The sequence below is a fragment of the Triturus cristatus genome, chromosome 12, assembly GCF_964204655.1.
Source record: "Triturus cristatus chromosome 12, aTriCri1.1, whole genome shotgun sequence".
Classification (NCBI taxonomy): Eukaryota; Metazoa; Chordata; class Amphibia; order Caudata; family Salamandridae; genus Triturus; species Triturus cristatus.
The window spans coordinates 718,343,094-718,349,079 of record NC_140595.1 but is presented as its reverse complement, the minus strand read 5'-3'; the positions used below and the strand labels follow the sequence as shown (position 1 = coordinate 718,349,079).

General features: G+C 47.5%; 1 non-coding gene across 1 annotated transcript; it reads left to right on the top strand.

The window, feature by feature from the left end:
• The first annotated feature begins 679 nt into the window (after positions 1-679).
• On the top strand, positions 680-752 carry TRNAV-AAC (transfer RNA valine (anticodon AAC)). The gene has a single exon. It is a non-coding gene; the product is annotated as a tRNA-Val (tRNA).
• Positions 753-5,986: the final 5,234 nt, after the last annotated feature.

Sequence of the window (5,986 nt, the reverse complement as noted above, 5' to 3'; positions counted from 1 at the left end):
AGCCGCGAGAACCCGTGAAATGTTGGACGGAGCTGTGAGTTCGCCAAGATGTATTTTTCTACGTTTTGGCCCAGTAGCTATCTATGATCAAAAGCCAAAGTGTCACCAGCGTAGGGAATTCATTGAACTATCACACATCTGCGCAGTGTATACAAGGGCTAAGGGTGTGCCTATGATGTAAAATGATCACACTGGTGCTGTGTGTATTGGGAAATAAGCTGCTTTCCTGTTCCAGTAACAGGGTTATTTGGTATCTTAAAGTGTTCACCTAGCCTCCCCCACCCCCGCCCCCGTTCCCCACACACATTCTCTCAACCCTTGATCCTGGGCTGACAACGATGGGGGGAGGGGGAGCTTTTAGAGAGCAAACAAAAGCAACGGTTCTAAAAGTACCCAAAAGGAAAGACATGAAAACACAGGAAATGAATAAACAGAAGCAGTTTCAACTGACACTAGGTGACAGTCAAAGGACATTTTGCAAAGAATGCATAGGCAGATCGAAAGCCATTCCAGTGGCGAGTCTGTAAGTCCTACTACCAGCATAAGTGAATACAGAGAAAAAGGGGAAAACATTTAATGCTTCTGATAATTAAAGTGGAAAATATAATGAATATACACAGTTGTACTGAGTCCCGATCTAGAAATCAATAACACCTAGTTCACCTTCACATCCCATCTGGTTTCCGTAGTGTAGTGGTTATCACGTTCGCCTAACACGCGAAAGGTCCCCGGTTCGAGACCGGGCGGAAACATTTTTTTTCTTCATAAATATTTCGCAAATGGAATCATTAAGTTGTTTTCATATTATTGTACTTTTCTAAACGCTAAACCCTCTGCCTGGCATCGGTGTCATGTTCATTGCTTTACTTAAGACATTTCTGTCCTAGCGCCATATTCACACACACGAATGTTCTGTTGCATGAGGAGCTCACGACCAGCTATGTGACATGATTGCATTGCCACACTATGGATCCTTATCTGGTGTATACCAGCAGTTATTCTGCTGTCATCATGTGAAACAGAACGGGTTGAATATTTGCTACGTTTATTTTTTCTTTATGCTCGTAGGGCGAGAGGTGCCACAAAGTCTGTTCCAATCATCGGAATCACAGTGCTTAATTTGAGCTGGTGGTTGCAGGTGTAGCCCACCTGCACTTGTTTTAGTGACCGGCGCTTATTTTCAGGCGCAGCTCCTCCGTAATGGTGGAGGAGTATTGCCCCACAGCCCACGCCTGCAGAGGGCAGTTATTGTCATTTTATTTAGGCTGTCTGCCGGAGCCCCCAGTGACTATAGGGCAGGGCCGGGCATGTAATGGAGGAGTATGTGTGCTTGGCCGGTCGTCCTAGGCCGGCCAAGCACACATGCTCACTTGGGGCATATCTACAAGGAGACGGTATAAAATTAGCGTCGCTTTTGCGGCCGTTTTCGGCCGAAAAGCGGCGATAATTGTATCGCTATATCAGCAAGGTCACGCTAATGCGTGAAACCTTGCCTTAGCGCCTGAATTCCTAACGCCCATCTTTGCATCTCTAATGAGATGCAAAGGGGGCGTTCCTCCCCAGGATAACGGGAGAAATGTCGCTAAACGACATTTCTCCTCTTATCAAGCCTCACGCAAAGCAGCATAGCGACAAGAAAAGTAGCGAACTCTGTTATCGCTACTTTCCTTATGCCTGCTTTGAAACTGATTTAGCCATGATATCCTATGGAAGGTGGATATCATGGCTAAGTATGTGAGGCCCTATCAGCAAGCTATCGCCAAACTTCGTGGGATTATCTCTGGGTTTCCAGCGATAATCTCACTTTTGGCAGTTAGCGCTAGGATTTTTATCGCTTTTGAGATAAGTGTTACTAATAGCGCGCTATCTCAGCGATAAAAATTCACGCTAGCCGGCGATAATTATCTTAGCGCTAAGTGCGCTTAGCGATAATTATCACCGGTTGTTGCTGATATGCCTTAATGTTTCTCAAACCCGGCTGTGTCACACAGCCGGGTTGGAGAAAAGGCACAGGCTCCAATGCAGTATCTGAGTGGCAAATGAGGCCGCTCAGACTAATCCTGGCGTTCTCCTGTGAGAGCAGTGTCTAGATTGGATGTGGAAGCTGTGCCCTGAGGGCTCATCCCAGCGCCGGGCGCTAGGCATGGGCAGTGTTGGCAGCTGCCCAGGGACCACACTCACTTCAAAACATGGGGCCCCACTTCTGTCTGAAATGCTACACTTTCATAGTCAGCCCACCTTCTCCTTCAGGGCCCCCTCCACAACCTGATCACATTGCCAATGTTGAGACAGGTCTCTTGACCTCGCTGGTCAGGGCATGGTGGCATTCCTGAGGCTGCAATGGTGGGGGGAGGGGAAAGACTAGGTAGGGGACGTGATGGCAGCAAAGCCAGCAATTATGTCGGCTCTCAGGGACAAGGGCGGGGCAGCACCTCTGTTAAAAATCTGTGGAGAAGTCTTGTCTGCCCTTTGTGTATTCTGTTTCCAGGCAACAGAAGTCTCTTTTGTTTCCAAAAGGAGCCAGACATTCACTGGTACTTGGGCCATTATCCAGTTCTGTGAAGTCCCGAAGTAGGCATCGCAGCGTCCATCAGGCTGCAAGGCCTAGATGTGGGCCCCTTTTGCAGGGCTTTGTAGCCATTATGTAGTGCTAGGAAGCCCAGGGCAGGTGGGCCCTGCCCTTGCCGTCTCAGCGTTATGCTGTCAGATCACCACATTTTATTCCACAGAGGGACTAGCATGTTTGCTTCCCAGCCCAAATCACCATTGCTAAACTTAGAGGGCTGTCTAGTACATGCAGCTAAGAGTGGAAAACCTGTTAGTTAAGTTTCTATTATTTTGCTAAGTCTTTGATTACTTTGCACTCATTTTTCTTTTGTGTTTGTTTGTGAGCGCTGTTCTCAAAAGATGAGGATTATTTTATTGCAAAGCTACATTGTTTATTTCTTATGTGTATTTTCTGAAATTATGTTTTAACACATAATCATGCAGTACACCCCAATGCACATCACTCCAATCCGCACTACTCCAATCTACGCCAATCCACCTCACCTCACAACATACAAATCCGCCCCACTTAATCCAATCCACCCCAGAACAATCCAAACACCTCCACTCCACCACACTCACATCCTCCCACCCCAGTCCAATCTGCTCATTCCAATGTAACCCACTCTAGTACAAAACAATCTGCACCACTCCATCCAAAACAATCTGCTCTGCTCCATTTAGCCTCACTCCAATCTGCCCCACTCCAACTTGCCCCACTTCATTCTGCCTCACCCCAGTCCACCCACTCCATCCTAATTTATCCTACTCCAATCGACCACCGTCACCCAACTCCAATCCACCCCACACCAATCCAATCTACCCCACTCCAATCCAATCCATCTCACCTCACCTCAACCACATCCAATCCACCACTCCCTAATCCATCCAACTGCAACCCAATCCACCCGAATCCCCAAAAATCTGCCCCACAACAATGTGTCCCACCCTAATCCAAAACAATCTGCCCCACTCAATCCGAAACAATTGACACACTCCAATCCAAAACAATCTGCCCACTTCAGCCCAAAGCAATCTAACCCATCCAACCAACTCCAATCTGCTCCACTTCAACCCAAAGCAATCTGCCCCATTCAATCCAAAACAATCTGCACCACTCCAATCTGCCCCACTCCATCCAAAACAATCAGCACCACTCCAATCCGCCCATTCCAATCTCACCCACTCCATTCTGCCTCACCCCATTCTGCCTCACCCCAGTCCACCCATTCCATCCTAATTCACTTCACTCCAATGCAACACAATCCACCCACTCCAATAAAAACACCCCACACCAATCCAACCCACCCATATCCAATCTACCCCACTCCAATCCAATCCACCCCCTCCCCAATCCATCCCACTGCATTCCAATCCACCCCACTCCAATCCAATCCACCCCCTCCCCAATCCATCCCACTGCATTCCAATCCAACCCCACTCCAATCCCAAATAATCTTCCCCACAACTATCTGCCACACCCAATCCAAAACAATTTGCCACAATCCCAAATAATGTGCCCCACCTCAACCCAAAGCAATCTACCCCACTCCAATCCAAAATAATGTGCCCCACTCCCATCAGCTCCACTCCAGTCTGCCCCACACTAATCCGCCCATTCCAATCTGACCCACTACATTCTGTCTCACCACATTCTGCCTCACCCCAGTCCACCCATTCCATCCTAATTCACTTCACTCCAATGCACCACAATCCACCCCACTCCAATAAAAACACCCCATACCAATCCAACCCACCCCAATCTAATCTACCCCACTCCAATCCAATCCACCTCACCCCACCTCAACCCAATCCAATCCACCTCCTCCCCAATCCATCAGACTGCACTCCAATTCACCTGCTCCAATCCCAAATAATCTTCCCCATAACAATCTGCCCCACTCAAACCAAACCAATTTTCCCGACTCCAATCCAAAATAATCTGCCCCACTTCAACCCAAAGCAATCTGCTCCACTTCAATCCAAAACAATGTGCCCCACTCCCATCAGCTCCACTACAATCTGCCTCACTCCAATCCCCCATTCCAACCTGACCCACTCCATTCTGCCTCACCCCATTCTGCCTCACCCCAGTCCACCCATTGCATCCTAATTCACTTCATTCCAATGCAACACAATCCACCCCACTCCAATAAAAACACCCTATACCAATCCAACCCACCACAATCCAATCTACCCCACACCAATCGAATCCACCTGACCTTAACCCAACCCAATCCAATCCACCCCTCCCCAATCCATCCCACTGCACTCAAATCCACCCCAGTCCAATCGCAAATAATCTGCCCCACAACAATCTGCCCCACTCAATCCCCAAAAATTTGCCGCACTCCAATCCCAAAAAATCTGCCTCATTTCAACCCAAAGCAATCTCCCCACTCCAACCCAAAACAATGTGCCCTAATCCCATCAGCTCCACTCCAATCTGCCCCACTCCAATCAGTTCCAATCCAAAACAATCTGCCCCACTCCAATCTGCAACCCTCTAGTCTTCCCCACTCTAATCCAAAACAATCCGTCCACTCCAAAACACCCAATCCAATCCACCCCAATCCAATTCACCCCAAACCAATCTAATACACCCTTTTTTAATTCACCATACTCCAATCCACCTCGATCCAATCCTCTCACCCCATTTCAATCCACCCCACTCCAATCAAATTACTCCACCTCACTCCACCCTAATCTACTCCAGTCCAATTCACCCTCTACCTCAATCCACTACAACCCACTCCACCTGATTCCACCCCATTTTACTCTACGGCACCCCACTCTACGACTCTGCACTCTACAACACTCTCTGCCACTGAACCTGTGATCTCTACTCCCCTCTGCTCAACTGTATGACACTCTACTTCCCCTACTCCACTCAACAACACTCTTCTCCAACAAATCTAGTCTATGACACTCTACTCCTTCCACTCGCATCAAGGCCACTCCATGCCACTAACTTTTAACCATGCTGAAGAGCAGCCACACTGGTGTACAACCTGGCAAATCCACATTGTCAAAGCCAATAGTTTTTATAGGCGAGACCTATTAACCTTGCCAATGCTTGGTAACAGTGATGTTATTCTGAACCTTTGACTAGAATAATTAGCATGTTAAGATGCACACAACTCATTGGGTATTAACGCAGTGGTGAAACGCACAATAGCTATGTGGTGGTGTGTCAAAGGTATTTTTAGCTGTCATTTGAACGATCTCTTACATATAATGGTGTTTCATTCATCTTTTTCTAAGTACTTACTATTATACTATTTAATGATGCACATATGATGGACCCAGAAAGGACGATTGTGGCTTGCTTTGATTCAAACTCCTGATCTGCAGTTATACAGCCACAAAACTATTCTGCAACCGTGAACAAACTGAGGCCTTTGCTTGCCTCCTCCCCTGGCTTTGTTTATTTAAAGCT